This window comes from Triturus cristatus, chromosome 1_2, assembly GCF_964204655.1.
Source record: "Triturus cristatus chromosome 1_2, aTriCri1.1, whole genome shotgun sequence".
Lineage (NCBI taxonomy): Eukaryota > Metazoa > Chordata > Amphibia > Caudata > Salamandridae > Triturus > Triturus cristatus.
In genome coordinates this window covers 351,650,182-351,667,081 of record NC_140580.1, presented here as the reverse complement: position 1 = coordinate 351,667,081, position 16,900 = coordinate 351,650,182, and the positions used below count along the sequence as shown (strand labels likewise).

At 42.1% G+C, this 16,900-nt stretch overlaps 1 protein-coding gene across 2 annotated transcripts in view; it reads left to right on the top strand.

Moving 5' to 3' along the window:
• DNAJC16 (DnaJ heat shock protein family (Hsp40) member C16) overlaps nt 1-16,900 on the top strand; it is a 212,770-nt gene that overhangs the window by 99,385 nt on the left and 96,485 nt on the right. The gene's annotated exons all lie outside the window — the stretch shown is intronic.

The following is a 16,900-nucleotide window of genomic DNA, read 5'->3' as shown; positions in this document are numbered from 1 at the left end:
GTAGTTATAGTTAGGACCACGTTTCCATAGGAAAACCTCAACATTCTATTTTGAATAACTTTGGCGCCGGTCGACGAATCCTCGCGAATTTCTCAAAATAGGTGGGGCGCTACGCTCCGCTCCTACCCTGAAAGTCTCGGGGGGATCCGTCAAGCGGGGGCTGAGATAAAAGGGGGGTCCCAAAACGCGTTTTTCCCATGCATTTTTCCATAGGACCTTTAGAACGAGCTACAGCCCGAACGGCTGAACAGAATTACTCAAAATTTGGCAGAGAGGTAGTCCCTAGGTCAAGGAAGTGCCTTTTGTAGGTTTGGTGTAAATCTGTTCAGTAGATTCTGAGAAAATAGCCTTTAAATCAATATATATATCTGAGCCCGCTTACGGTACGCTTACCGTACGCTTACGGTAAGCGTACGGTGGCGTGCGCGAGCGCGATTCTGATTGGCTCTTAGATCTTAGTAAACATTCGAATCGGTCGAAACCAGGAAGCGGCGGCCGCCATTTTGTGTATTTCACTCTGAAAAAAAAGAGTGAAAACAAGGAAAGGGGGCAATGAGGAGAGTTACAGACCCCCTAACATTTGTAAGGGGGTCAAAGAAGGACAGAAAAGTACAAAGAAAACATTTATTGATTTTAAAAAAAATCACGGGGTACGCGTACGGTAAGCTTACGGTAAGCGTACGGTAGAAAAAAAAAAAAAAGAAAAATGAAAATCAGATTTAAGTGTTTAGATATTAGGGGGCTCTAAAAAGAGCCGTTGTGTTTATGAAATGATTTTTTAGTGGTACCTACAAGTAAGTACCGATGCAGAGTCTAAGGTTCAAGAGGAAGACTCTGTTCCCTTCATCATTGAAGTGCACACCATCTCCTCTATAAATGTCTTGCATGTCATAACGCAAGTTGTTGTGGTAAATGGCACCCATACCATAGTCACGGAGGAAAGCAGAAACAGATTTGTTGACGTGCTTTCTTGCTTTGTCATCGCACCGCGTGCCCACCGTGCGTGCACGGCACTAACTGCGTAAAGTGGGCGCGCGGTGCGCGAAGCGCACCGCGTGCTCACTGTGCGCGCACGGTGCGCGAAGCGCACCGTGCGCGCACGGAACGAACTGCGTTAAGTGGGCGCGCACGCCACGAATGGCGTAAAGTAACTTAGCATTTAAAAAACCGTACAAATTCACTGAAAAAACCATAGGTTTCACACACGTTATAGTTAGGAATTAGCATTTAAAAAACCTTGCAAATTCACTGAAAAAACCATAGGTTTCACACATGTTATAGTTAGCGGAAATTTTACTGATAAAAAACCAATGAAATTCCCCCGTTATAGTTAGTGCAGGCAACTATAACTCACGCGACCGCAATCTTCTGCTGATGACATATGTGTCTTTATGAAAAAAAAATATTTGTAATATATGTATAGCTAAAAATGTATGGAAGAAGACATGGGCAAATAAGTGTCTAAATACAGTATTAGCATCAGCAGAGGATTGCGGTCGCGTGAGTTATAGTTGCCTGCACTAACTATAACGGGGGAATTTCATTGGTTTTTTATCAGTAAAATTTCCGCTAACTATAACATGTGTGAAACCTATGGTTTTTTCAGTGAATATATATATATATATATATATATATATATATATATATATATATATTCACTTAAAAAACCATAGGTTTCACACATGTTATAGTTAGGTGGATATTTCACTCGTAAAAAACCAATGAAATTCCCCCGTTATAGTTAGTTGAGATAACTATAACTCGCGCGCCCGCAATCCTCTGCTCATGACGTCACATATTACATCACTCATGACATGGTCAGTGGCATCACTCATGACATCATCCTTGTGATAGAGTGGCGGTCGCGCGAGTTATAGTTATCTCAACTAACTATAACGGGGGAATTTCATTGGTTTTTCACGAGTGAAATATCCACCTAACTATAACATGTGTGAAACCTATGGTTTTTTAAGTGAATTTGCAAGGTTTTTTAAATGCTAATTCCTAACTATAACGTGTGTGAAACCTATGGCTTTTTCAGTGAATTTGTACGTTTTTTTATATGCTAAGTTATGTATGTATTATAATTTTTTATGGTTTTTCACCGTGCGCGATTTAGGGAAAAAAAGGGTAAATGTTTTTTTCTGCCTTCGGGGTCCTTCAGGGACCCCCTGACCAAGGCTAGGGGGTCAGGAACTCTCTACCCTGCCCCCTTTTCACGTTCGCCACCTTCCTTCTCCACTCTCGCACTGAAAACAAACAAAATGGCGGCCGACACTTCCTGATTTTGACCGATTCGAACGTTGACTGACATGTAACGACCAATCAGAATTACGCTCGCGCACGTAAGTGTGCGCGCACGGTGCGCGGCTATAGATATGTATGTGCTTTTAACTGCAATTTTCTCAGGAACTTCTGAACAGATTGACTCCATATATGCAAAAGGCACATCCCTGACCTGAGGACTACCTCTGCCAAATTTCAAGTAATTCTGTTCAGCCGTTCGGGCTGTACCTTCGACTTAAAGGTCCTATGGGAAAATGCATGGGGAAAACGCGTTTTGGGACCCCCCTTTTTTCTTGGCCCCCGCTTGACGAATCCCCCCGAGACTTTCAGGGTAGGAGCTGAGCGGAGCGCCCCATTAGTTTTGAACATTTTGCGAAGATTCGTCAACCGGCGCCAAAGTTATTCAAAATAGAATTTTGAGATTTCCTATGGAAACACGGTCCTAACTATAACTATCTACTGGCGACCGCCAGTAGATAATATGTGTATATATATGTGTGTGTGTGTCACAACAAACTCCTCCAAAGAAAGAGCAGAGACCTCAGCGGGGATTAAAGGAAACTCCTTTATTGATTAGGCGGCATGATGCATTTCGGCCCAGTCGGCCTTCGTCGGATGCCTTAATATTCAGGAGGCTTGTCACAACGGTATTTAAAACAGTCCTACCACATTCTCATTGGCGGGAACTCGCTCCGCCCCAAACCAGTGTCCGCTCACCACCCGCAGTCCATCGGGACTACGGATCCCAGAGTGCATCTGTACCAGGTAGGTGCGGCGTGGGGATGTGTTTTATTCTGCCCAAGTGGGCTGGCGAGGTGTAGGATTGTTCGCGATGTTGACAATGCCAATATCCTGCTGAGAATGAATCTCGGAGCTTCCTCTAGTCCCCAGACCATTCCAGCCACCAAGTTCAAGACTCCACAGGGCAGGGACAGGAGTGACGGTGCACCCTGTACCTCCGTGAAGTCACGTACCGCATTGCAGCCGCCCTTGCTTCGCCTTAGATATAGGGGGCAGGCCCGGACCATTCCATTTTTTATAAAGTACAAGTAGATTTCAGATGCATCCAGTCCGTTTGACAAATAGATATTTTAGAAAATTCTACTCCCCAATTTAATCTTTCTTCACGTATTAATGACCACCTCATGTTTTCTATTTGTATTCACTAATAAGTCATGGAAATGCCACTACCACATCCTCTCAGGCTTTTACCTGGAATTTAAGGTGATCTCAAAATTGTACATTCCAGCTCAAGAACCTTCGAGGAAAGGACCCCATTAATAGTACTTGCTATTTGGGTTTCCGAACCTGCCTTGGCACTCCAACAGGCCTGGTTTCAAGAAGACTATCTGCTGACCATTGGACTTTTCTTCAGTCCTTCGACTACACTAAACAATATGGAAAATTGGGGACCGGGTCCCATTCTGACCACTGTCTGTAGAGGTGTCAGCAAGAAACTATGCACTATGAAGGCTCTCATTCTTCTGTATAGTAAAATAAAATCAATTTTTTCCTAATAAAATCCATTTTTATTTTGAGTTCCCAGATGTCTGGCCTCTCTCTCCACATCTACCCAAGATCCCCGATTTTCAATTTTCCAAAAGCATGACCTTGGACACTAAAGCTATGCTGATTATATTTTACAGTGCCAGAACCTTAGGATGCCTTGAGAGGATGAACACTTGATTGTGGCTTTGTTTTGTTCAGTGCTCACACTTTTGGTAATCTAGGGATTAATTGTGATTGATTTATGTCAGCGTACAATTTGACATGTGAGTGAAGAAAGTGGTTACTAACAAAAGTACTAGAAAGGAATGGTCTAATATTTAAAAAAAACACTGATATTTATCCCTTAGTCCAGATAACTCAAACATGTAGCTCTGTCTACTGGATATTTGATTAATGGGACCCTAGTTGTCCCATCCATTCCCACCCAGGGTCTGCAATGAACCTCTTAGCTCTGTAGTTTGACTGATGTTATATGTATACTCTAGGTTGTGTCTCAGAGTTTTGGGTAGTTGATAGACCATAACTTCGATCCAGCTCCATGTTTGTTCATATTGTAAGTAATCTATATGTAAGCTGGGAGCAAAAATTAGGAAATTTTCATGGAAGCTTAATTTCTGCATATGGTTGTGTGTATGTAATACAGTAGATGAATCGGATAGCTATATGTACAGTGTAAATGTGTATGTTGTGCTATACACCCACTTAAATGATTGGGACAGAGTTGGCAATGCAGCCTCTAGGTTCTGTTTAGTGACATCCATCTGGTACATGCTTGCAAACAGTAGTGGGTGATCTTCCTACATGCAGTGTAGGCCAATGCGTTGGTTGGGTATGTACTGACAATGGAGGGAGGATTCCATTGATGCTCTTTGGAGATGTCTGCAGATTTTGTCCCAGTAGGGGCTTTTAAAGAAGGGTATACACCTTCTCTGCAGATTATGGTAATTTTTTTTGTGTGTTGGGCTATGCTTTACTTCAAATTTATATGTGGTTTAGTTATATTCAGATGCTGAATGCATGTGGTGAGAGAGCTTTTGACCATTTGTCGATCCAAATAAGCATCGATGTGGGTTCCATGTAAGCTTATGTAAAATTACAACAACTTTGGCTGGTATATGTTCTTAGGGTTTTTCTTGGTCTGCTTTGTTCTTACTTCAGGACTGGCTGTTTCAGACTTGGCACAATGCACTACCATATCCTCCCCCTGCCCCCTTACGCACCTACAAATCTGATCAACCTCACTCATTCTTGTTATGAATGACAAGCATATTATTTTCCCTTTGAGAGCATACCCGAACGTGCACTTTGTTTTGCAGGGATATTTCTTACTTCCTCTCTGCTTTTACTACCGGTATTACTGTAATCCTACTGGTTGGAAAACAGCCGGGCCTATGACATTCTAATCGCCACATGTGTTGCATGTTGGGCTTCAGATGTGGTCACCTGATCTGCAGTCGGATGCTCTGTGATTCTCTTAGTAAACAAGGTTGATAGAGAGACAGTTACAGGTTTCCAGAACACAAGCACGTCTCATAAGAACTTAAAAGATGGGTAGAACGGTTTTGTTCACAAAGCCTCACACCACAGGTTGAGGTCCAGTTGTCCTAAGGCTTGTTATGGGTGACCCAAATCCCATATAATCTTCCCTAGTTGCCAGCCACTTTCCAGTGGGAATGTCCCAGCTGCTGTGTTGGGCTGATTCTTGAGGCTCTCCTATGGTGCTTTCCTATCCATAGGTCCCTTGTGAACGTGCTGGGCTTAATCCATCTACTCCAAGGCTTTTATTCCTATACCCTGAATTACGCTGATGTGCTATTCTAATTGGTACTTCTACCTTCAGATGCCTCATCTTTGAATATCCCTCCTGATGTCTGTCTGAATGTTACAGCTTCAGCGACCCATCAGTCTTGCCACTAGACATGATGGCCCAGATTGTGAAGAGGCGTCACAGCACACCTCAGCTCTTTTACTTGTATCAAGCTCCTCAAATGAAGAATCTGAAGCTCCCTCTGCTTTTGTTTACTGCATTTTTTTTCAATCTGTCCTACAACTTTAAAAAAAGCCCTTAATTTAAACCTTGTGCTGTTGTCAAAATTCAAATGTCGATATCGGCGCTTCGTGCCACATGTGTATCATTTTTAGGGGTCAAACATGATTAATCTTCTCTTATAAAAAAATGTACACAAATGAAGGTAAAAGTCATAAAGGAAAGAGAAGCTAAGCCTTTTCTGACTGAAGGTTATTACTGCCAAGTCATGAGCTCCAACAGGCGGCCACTGATAAAAGCAAGGCTTGAAGGGAGAGGTCCTCTTCTTCCCACCACAAAATAAATGGGGGCACACTCTATTTCCTCCTCCAAAACAACTTCTCTGGCCAAGTCCATTAAGGGGTAGTGATTGCACAAATTCACCTTAAAGCTGGGCAATTAACTGAATACCTGGATCCCCACCACCATCTTTGGGAAGGACCTCATCAGGTCAGTTGTAACATCGTTTATGAACAGTGACAGTTTGGATTTGTCATGCCTGAATTCTATTGCCTTGGTCAACACCTTTCACCTCACCGGGCCTTATCTATGACACAAGTGGCTCACTTGGCAATAAAACTCGGAATGGCAGTACGGGCTGTCCCTGCTTAGTCACTTGGTGAAGGTGAAAGCCATTTACCATCTATTTGCACTTATGGTTCTTTTCTAGTCATTTTCCACACATTATGTATTCCAATCCCTTTCTAATATTTTGCATTACGTTCTCAATAAAAGCCCAGCCCACCCAGTCAAATCTTATCGCGATCTTGTGAAACCAGATGTTTGTATTATTACTATTATTAATATTTTTGTAAGGATCTTTCACAATTCTTAATTGATTCTTGTCTGTCAGGTCATGGAATATAGCATGCAGTCTAGAAATCACTATTATGTTATTATTATTATTTTTTTTACCTATGTGGGCATCTTGGTCTGCATGAGGAGGCTAGTTGACTATCCTTCCCATAATCATGGATGACCTCCGATGGAGCCACTCTTTTACTATACAATAAGGAATTTAGTAGGTTTCTTGGGTTTTAGTAGCATCCCTACATATGCTCTATATAAGATCCCCAAGGCCCCATAAGGTGCTGCTGTTTTAGTCGCCCTATGACCTGATGCTTTGCAATTTTCTTCTCTCCCTTTGACTCACTAAAATAGTGACATTAACATATTGGACCCTAATTACAAAGTTATTTTTCACTGTAAACTCCATTTATTCCTGTCTGGAATTCACAGAAGAATTTCTGGCAGGAATAATTGAATTTGCTCTGCCACGATGGTGGAGAAATTCTTAGTTGTAAATTACTAGGGTGTAAAAGGGCATTTCGAAGAGTGGTTTGCCTTGATATTTGAAAATGCCCAAAAGGATGTACATTTGTGGGCATTCTCAAACTCCCACTGACCCTTTATTACCATGAAATAGTCCTAAAGTTACTCCTGCCAATTACTCCAGAGTAAGTCGCACTCTAACATAGGAAGGTGCACAGCTCACCCACAAATCTGTCGAGGGTGTAAGGCGAGGGTGTAAGGCAAGGGCTTTCTCCACGGGGAAAATTGTTTTTCCCATGGAGAAAATGAATGCATTTGACATGGAGCTCCTTGTATGTGGAGTTCAGCATAACTTGACTAGTTCCCCAAAGGAAATGTCACATGACGTTCCCAGAAGTACGCCTGGAATCCTGCACCTGGCTCACCCATTTCAAGTAGATTTCTGGGAATGTTTGTGAATAGAATAAACATGTGTAAGTGTGCTCAGACTGAGATATAACTCTCCACCCATGCTATTGCAGGAGTTTTCGTGAAAAGCATACCATAAATTGAAAAACAAATGCTACAATTTTAACCAGAAAATAAAGCGTAAACAAAAATCTCCTTTATGAAAGATTTCAGCCTGCACTTAAGCTCTCTTTCAGTCACTTATTGCCAAATATGAAAGGACTTGAGTTAGGATGACAATGTAGCATAGTTGTCCGAGTTGGAAATTAATTTGAATTTGAGAATTTATGTACCTTGATAATTTCGCTGTCTTCGTTTCAGTTATCATAATAAATCTTTACTTTGTTTTAAACAGGGTACATAATTGCTTTTTACTCATAAATAAATCAAATCCTTCTTTTCTCATAAAAGAAAATATACACCTATCATTACTTTGGTAGCCACTAGTCTGGGGAGGCGTAGACTTATTTTTATCACAATTCTTCCATTAGACCCATCATCTCAATAATTGATGACCAGCCCCTCACATGACTATCCCGCACCAAAGGTGTCATTTAATATTTAAATATCTTACTCTGTACTTATAATGCAACCATAAAAGACACAATCATGTTCAGGTTTAGGGGCTATTCGTTTCTGAACCCTACCTCTGTTGCCGGCAATATAAATTGGTCTTATCAACCTTTTTGTCAACGCTTGTTTCTTATTGCATGCTCTTCCTCTGTCCTATATTTCCTTCAGTTTTCCAGTCATGTGGCGTTTGCTGTAGAATTACAAAAATATATTGTTTCTCCTTGTAAAAAATCCTTCATTTTGGTAGGATATAAAATTCCAGCCTAAACACTGAGGTCTGATTAGTAACTTTTCTCTGTACCGGCTATATTTAATCTTTTCTCTGTCACATGGCTGACATCTCGGAACAGCCAGAGTTGGCAGTGACCTTTTCTCTCACTAATTCATCTCTTAACAGGAACTTGATTCTTGCTCCTCTGCCGTTTTCTTCAAATGCCCCCGCCTCCCCAGATGTGATGCTTCACCACTTCTAATATTGGCACCACGTGATCAAAATCTAGTTGATATTTGAGTTATTGTTGTGTAGACTTTTTGTGTAGACTATCACCTACTATCTCTTCTATAAAGCTAGTAATTCTGAGGTTATGCGAGAAGTAGTTATGTAGCTGTAGAGGGGACTTAAGAGATTTAATAGCAATTTAGCTGCTTTTTTGTCTAGAGCTTGGGGTCAAAACCCAAATTTGCTGTCATTTTTTAGCTGAAGCCTGTGATGCACCTTCTGCATCTGTTTCATGGGATCCCTGGGCTTGGCATTTGCTATTATTCCACCAGTGGAATATTGAAGAATGTGAAGTAAGTATGTGTTTAAAGCATTTGTCATGAAAGACACTACAATTTAGGGCCTCATTATGATGTCAGTCGGAAAGCATTCCAACGACTCCTTGAATCTCTTCCGACCGGCTCTGGTTCGGGGAGACAAACCGACTCGGGTTCGGGGAGTCCGACCGATTCATAATATTTCTGAACACCGTTAGGTCGGACTCCCATTGACTTCAATGGGAGCCTGTGTTGCAACAGACAACGCAGGCTCCCATTGAAAAAAGGGGTGGTTGTGGAAAACCTTTCACCAAGTGGTGGGCACCCCATGGTGCCTGCCAATCTGGGCATGGTTGGAAAGGGGGAACCCATGGGTACCCCCACGGGCCCCAACTGACGGCCTCTGGGTGAAGGGGGGCCTGCTACAGGCCTCCAATGTCAGTTTCCGACAGCTGTTTCGTGTCGGACACATCGATTCGCAAATGCTGTCCGAATCCAACATTGTAATACGTTGGTTGGAAACGCAGTCCATAGACCTGTACGATTTGGCTCCGACCAACTCATTGTCTCTGAATGCCGGTCCGAACCGAGTCTGAAAAGACGAAACGGTTACCGTTGCATCGTAATTGGTAGGTCAGAAATGTTTCTGAGTCAGTCGGTAACATAGGTTCAGACACAGGTAAGGAAAATCCAACTGCCGTTCGGAGCCTTTCCGACCCCTAAGATGTAATTAGCACTGTTTTATTGTCTTTATATCAGCCTTTGAAAGGGGGAGCGTAATGTTCTGAATACATTTCACAGTGAACTTTCCTGCGGCAATGATTGTATTTATATGAGCTACAAATGATAGCTCTAAGTCTAGGATGAAGGGGTTAAGATGGGTAGTTTTGAAGTGAGCTCTGAGGATTTCCGGGTCAAGAATTTTATTTAGAAAATATTTAAGCAGAGTATAGTTTTGATCATCTAGGCTAAAGTATCTGAGGTTTGGTTGGTGCATTGCCAGTTAAATTGTTTAGCTGGATATAATAGGCATTGTTTAAAAATCTGGCTCCAGCATCTACCAGATAAGCTTGTACAAGCTGCATGTTTTATTTGTACTCTACAGATGAGATGGTGGTGCAGAGCATGTAGGGGCAACAAAGGAATCTTAGTTGACTCAGTTTTGAAGATTAAAAGAAGGGGTGGGCAGAGAGAGATGGCTTACCCACGGTGCAGAGGATTTTGTCCCCCTTCCCCATGCAATTTGAAAATTGTTAAAAATGAACTCCAAGATCTGTTTGAGTTAATAATAACACATTTTTAATACCAGCTACCAATGCTGGAAAGTCTAGAGCCCTTACTACATCATAGTTATGTGGAGTGCTCTTTTAAGGTCAGTCAGTTGTCTCTTGGCCAGTAGTGGCAGGTACAGATGTTCAGCTCCAACATTTCAAAGTTTGGCATTCTGTTTCTCCCTTTTAATATGTAAAAGGTGATACACCAGTTGGTGAAATGTTCTAATAGCTTTATAGCCTTTCTCCCTTGGGTTGCACCGGTTGTTAAAGTTCTCAGTTCCGCTGTGGGCCCCTTTCGGAGGTGCAGGCCCATAATTCTGGGGCAGGGCCTTTAACAACTGTTATAGCCCTTGCAGTAGGCTATAATGCTATATTAAATAGGCTTCTGAATTTTGCTGGTGTCCAGTAAGCTGTGCAATTTGTCTTTGATAAGAGAATCAGTACTTTGCTGGAAAAGGGAGTGCAGCTACAAGACGAAGACTGCTACAGGATGAAGGTTTAAAGAATCTATGAAGTTGTAGAGTTTACTTCAATCTGGAATTGTCCCATTCCTATTTCAGTGGATCAGGGAGTTGGCCTGCAAAGGATCTTCCGTTGCACTGAGAGGCCAGAATCAAGGTCAAGATATTATTGATCTCTTTAACAAGGTGGGTGAGATACAGTCTATCGATGATCTGATAGCCTCAATAGTTTACTAAACAATCATGGGGAGTAAAAAAGTTACGGAGAAGAAAAGAGATTGGAGGTGACTGAATGTCAGTGGCTGTGATGATGGAGTGTTTTTATTTCTTCATTTTTTTAAAGAGAGAAAGCTCAGATTGTGCAAAGCAAGAATGGGTTTTGCTAGACACTACTTGCTTAAAGTCCAGTTCGGTTTGGGAGCCTAATATTGTAGTTTCTGAAAATATGGAGGCTAATTTACATTCTGCATATAAATGGAATCTGTAGTATTTCTGCTGGAAAGTACCCTATTTAGGCCCCTCCTGAGACCGTGCACATGTGCTGTCGTGTGTGATGATCTATTGTTTTTTTTAAGAAGCTCTAAAAGTGTTTTAGCCTGCACATTACTTACCATTGGTTGTCTTCATTGTCACTCTAATTTTCTTCCTTTTCATTGGTGAGCATGTCGGTTTCACTTTGTCTGCATGTTTGTGCTTTCTTCCCTGTAGCATGGACCAAGCAAGTACTGATTGATTTGTTGACTAGTGTTCATCCGTGCTGCTTGTGCTCCGATTTTTGTAGCTTTTTTGTGTGTGTGTGTGTGTGTGTGTGTGTGTGTGTGTGTGTGTGTGTGTGCGTGTGTGTGTGTGTGTGTGCGTGTGCTTGTGTTTGTGTGTGTGTGTGTACTGTTTGTATGTTCTTTTTACACCTTCCTATGCCACCATTTCTGTATTCTTTGTTGTTTTTTTGTTGCTGCTTTTATGGTAATTTTTTTTTCCGTTTACGTGTTGGGACCTCAGTTTGCCTCGCTTGTTGTTTTATTTCCAGATTTTTCAAAATGTTACTTTCCAGTAAGCTGCTTTTCTCCGGCCAGTCTTTGAGCCGCATAACTACCCAACAACACAATGTATTACATTTTAATAAAGTTATATGTTGCAGCATTCACTACGGGTGCTTTTGTTTGATTCCTTCTCATTTTTCTCACATTCCATGTAATGCCGCCTTCTTACCCAATATGGGAAATCCAGTATAGGGCACATGTTTTAATATCCTGCCAATTGGTGATATCGGCGCTTGCCTAAATGAATGTGAATCCATGCTGTTAGCAGTTCATAGGTCATACGCCTCAATAACACATCGTGTCATACTCCTACTCATACCATATTATACTAATCAATAACAGGCCATGACAGTATCACACTATGCCATACTATACAATAGCATACCACATTGTACAATAACAAAGCACAAAATAACATAACATAACATACCATACCACACCATACAGTAACAGGCCTTACCATACCATACAATACAGCACCACTTCATACAATATTATACTATGCTACACAGTAAAAGGCCATGCCATAACATATGCCACAGCAGCCCATACCGTACTTTAATATGACAGGGTGTACTATATCACACTATACCATACCATACGATACTATACTGTACAATGACAGGCCGTACCATATCATACTGTCCAGTCAAGTGGCCCTCACCTCTTTTACCTCTGCCCACCCCTGAGCCCGCACGTCACCCTCACCTCCCTTTACCTGCTTGCAGCTGGTGGAATTTGAAAACGGTGAGGCGTAATAGCAATGAATGAATTATAGTGCAAGCGAGCTCAATGTTTCTGAGGGTATTTGGGAAAGTCCTTTCTGAGAACGTTTTCAAAATTGGTATCTTTCGGTACAATCTTCAGCGCTAATTCTGTGAGTAATGGATCACAAATACAGTTGTTCTACTGGCTTCAGCCTGCCACCCTCCCTGGTATTATTGCCCGAGCTGCCGACTTGGAACCATGTTAAATTCCTGGTGTTGGCTGAACATCCTGTGATTCTGGGCAAATCACTTACTCTCCTATGTGCCTATAAAAATGTATGTGACCTTGTGTTATGTAATTAGTGTTCATGTAACGCGCTTCAATACTTTTGGGTTGAGTTTCCACTACACTGGAGGTACTGGACACCAACAGTCATTAAGTCAGTCCAGAACTTTTAACATTGTAACTATTGGCTCAAAAACAAAACAGTAAAGTGTTGTTTGCTACACAGCCACCAGGGCTAGCTGAAGAACTCACACATAACAATGGGACATTTTGCAGCTGTGAATTTTGCTGGTATGTGGAAAGTCATCATTTTTTCACCACTATCCCATGTGTAGAGTGACCACAATCTTTTCACAAGTAACTGTCACTACACCTTGCATTGATGGTGTAAAGCCTGGGTGTTTGCAGATGACCTGCTATCAATGTTGACTTATTAATCAAGCATTGAAAATGCAATAAGTCTCACCTTTGATTAAGTTAAAGCCATTTGCTTTGCTAATGGTATTGTATAGCAAAGCAAATGTCTTTAACTTGATGAAAGGCGAGACCTATTGCATTTTTAATGCTTATTCCTATTGGTCACAGTTACAGTGTCCAGGTCCTGAACGCAGATTCTACACAATATATGGGACACACTACTAGGTTTTCAAATATAAGTCAGGAACGTGAGACGCAAACAACAAGGTCGAAAAGAGAAGCAATGAATGAAAAAAGTTTAAGTGCATCAACTTGGGGAGGCTAAGTTGCACGCTGATGATCTAAAGTTGTGGCATGAAGGTCCCGAATTGAGGCAAGTCCCATGCTGTTCATGTCTGAGAATTAGAGGGGATTCCACTGTCGGGAAGAAGGTCTGGAGATGAGGTCTCCAAAGGAGTTGGGGACGGCGCCATACATAAAAAACAAAAAAGCACCGTGCCAGCCTGCCTCGAGCGCTCCTCCCGAGCAGCACTGCCTGCCGATCACATAATCTCCCCGTGCCTGAATGTGCCCTTGAGTAATGTAACTGGAGCTCATGTAAAGTGCTCCAATACCTTGAGCTTGAGGTCGCGATATATAGAAATCTGCATAAAAAAACACTGTGCCAGCCTGCCTCAAGCGCTCCTCCCGAGCAGCCCTGCCTGCCGATCACATAATCTCCCCGTGCCTGAATATGCCCTTCTGTAACGTAACCGGAGCTCATGTAAAGTGCTCCAATACTTTCAGGTAGAGTTTGCGCTATAAAAATCTGCATTTAAAAAAAACACCGTGCCAGTCTGCCTCAAGCGCGCCTCCCGAGCAACCCTGCCTGCCGATCACATAATCTCCCCGTGCCTGAATGTGCCCTTGTGTAACATAACCGGAGCACATGTAAAGCGCTCCAATACCTTCAGCTAGAGTTTACGATATAGAAATCTACATAAAAAAACACCGTGCCAGCCTGCCTCAAGCGCTCCTCCTGAGCAGCCCTGCCTGTCGATCACATAATCTCCCCGTGCCTGAATGTGCCTTTGTGTAATGTAACCGGAGCTCATGTAAAGCGCTCCAATACCTTCAAGTAGAGTTCGCGCTATAGAAATTTGCATAAAAAAACAAGACAGTCATGTGATGCTGAAAAAAAACATCGGTCTAGCCTCCCTGGTCATCCCGACTCTTGATAGTCTGATTTTAAGAGAAGAAGCTCTTTCAACCCCTGCTGCGAGCGAAAGCAACAGGCAAAGATTCCTTGCGCCATCTAAATGTAACAAGCGCTTAAAGACAACAGGCCCGGCGAGCGTCGTAAACAGGAAGGGGAGTGGCCGCCTACCATAATAAACAAGTGGGAGGGGTGGGGGGAGTGCGGTCGAAAGCAGGGACACGCAGCGTTTACCTTCTGGGAGCGAGCGCGATAATTACAAACAGATGTCGCCAAAGCTCGCTCCCACAAGGGAAACGCCAAACGTGCACACGTTGCAATTGAAAGCAATGCAAAGCGTGCACGTTTTTGGGCAAAAAAGCTGATCGATTCCAAGAGGTCCCCTCCTATGCAGTGCATGCGCGCTGCGTAGGCGAGACCCAAAAAGGAGGATAATATGCTAGTACATATTGGCCAAGATTCTTATGGGTCAACCATTTCACCAGTCAGTGAAAGAATTAAACTGTCAAATACGATTTGAATATTCCCGGATTCTCTATAGTGCATACATGATTAGATCAGACCAAAAATGCTTCTAAATCCTACACCTTTAATTCAAGCCCAAATAACTGGAGGAAACCAAAGGAAAAGGAAACAATATTTTAGTGAGATCCCTAAGCAACAAAACTCAAGCAGAATCATCTTGGATCAATAATTGTTGCTGCTACCTTGTATAACAAAGTTGCATTATGTAGTCCCCTTCAGGAAGAAATAAAAATGACTAATTTTCCCTCACTTTCCTTTCTTTGAATGGCAATTTAATTTGTGGTTGGTCAGGTGATTTGTGATATAAGCTCATCAGGGATGGGTTAGTGCGTTTCTGGGGAGGGAAGGAGTTCCAGATTCTGGGTGTGTTCCCCGAGAGAGACTGAGCATGTGATCTTTCCTTCTTGAGTTTGGACAGGATCAGAAGTAGTGCGTCTCAACTCCTTGGTATATCTTTCTTTCCTGATCTTGATAGTTCTATTTGACCAATATTGTGGGTTTCACCATATGGAGGAAACTCACTTTGGGGAACATAATTGTGTGATGCATTCTGTCTTGAAAATGCATTTTGCTTCAATTTGAAGCTATTCTTCTGAGTGGGAGTGATTTGATTGTAATGTTGTTCTTCTGTTCACCATAGCTCTCATTGGCACTAGGTCGGTTTTTGGAGTGCTAATGAGAGTCACATCACTATAGTGTAATCTTGATAGAACTAGGGATTATACAGCATTCTCAAGGCCGTCTTCTCAGATGGAGTGATTCATTTTTTGAGGAGTTTGAGGTTCTACATTGCACTTTTTGCTGCAGAGTTTATGTGAGCCTTTCTGTCCATCGTTTTTTCATTTGTTATCCCAAGTGATTCGTGGACATGCCATGTGTCGGACTGCAGTTTAATGTGTCTAGTTCATTGAGCCATTCTTGTATATGTGAACAGTTCCCTTGTGGGGAGATTGAGATGAGTTCCGTCTTCTTAGATTTGAATTTCAGATAGTTTCTCGTTAGCCAGTTTTGCACTTCTATTAGATTTTTGTTCATGCGGAAGATATCCTTGAGTAAGGGTACTTTTAAATATAGTTGTGTCGTGTGTGTATATAAATAAGCCATATTGGTGCGTTTTAGGATTGCAGAAGGGTTCCTTGTAGAAACGTAAAAGGGTAGGTATTAGAATCTATTCTTGAGATACCACTTGCAGTATTGGTGCTGGGGTGGTGAGCGAGTCACTCAGTTTTAATTGCCGATGTTGTGGGTATGAGGTGAACCATTTATGAACCATGCCTCTTACCCTGAAGAATAGCTTTAGTGTGCTGAGGAGTGTTTCATGGTTAACCATATCAAAGGGCACGGAGAGGTCTAGTAGAATTGATAGGCAAACGTTGCCTATGTCTAACGTCCTAATATCATCTGTGACGTTAAGGACAGCTGTTTCCCTGCTGCAACCTTTTCTGAAGCCTCATTGGTGATATCTAGTAGGTCATATTCTTCAATATGTCATGTGATTTGTGCCAGTACACAGTTTTCAAAAGTCTTCTCCAGGAATGGTAGCTAGGTAATTGGGCGAGATCACCCAGAGGGGATATTTTACAAAAGGTGGGAGGATGTTAGTGGTGAGAGCACCAATGGTAAATATTTCTTTGATGATATCCTGCCACCTCGCAGTCCTTGCACAAGTTTTCAGGAATGTCTCAAAATGTTTTGCAGTGCTGGTTTGAGTTTCTGAATGTGTGAAAAAGCACTGGTTGGAAGTCCATTCAATATATTACTACTGGTGAAAGATTAGTTGATGAATGAAGCAGCAGTCCTTTTTCAGGGTAATCTTCTGTAGACTTTTACCTAACCTGCTCTTCTTCTCCATTGGCTGTTCAGTAACAATTTGAATTTGTAATACAGAATTTGAACCAATAGCTACCACCTGGGTAGGACATAATTCTGGTATAAACTGCCTTCTACTACTCCAGATTTTTTAGTGCAGAGAGCATTTTACCAAGGCAACGTGTGTGTGTGTGTGTGTGTTGAAAAACCAAGGAACTTCATCCTTCAGCTTCATCCACTCAAACGGTGTGACCTCATCTTTCATGTCATTACATGCTAACATAAAACTGGAGAAAAAGAAAAGTTGGAACAGGGAT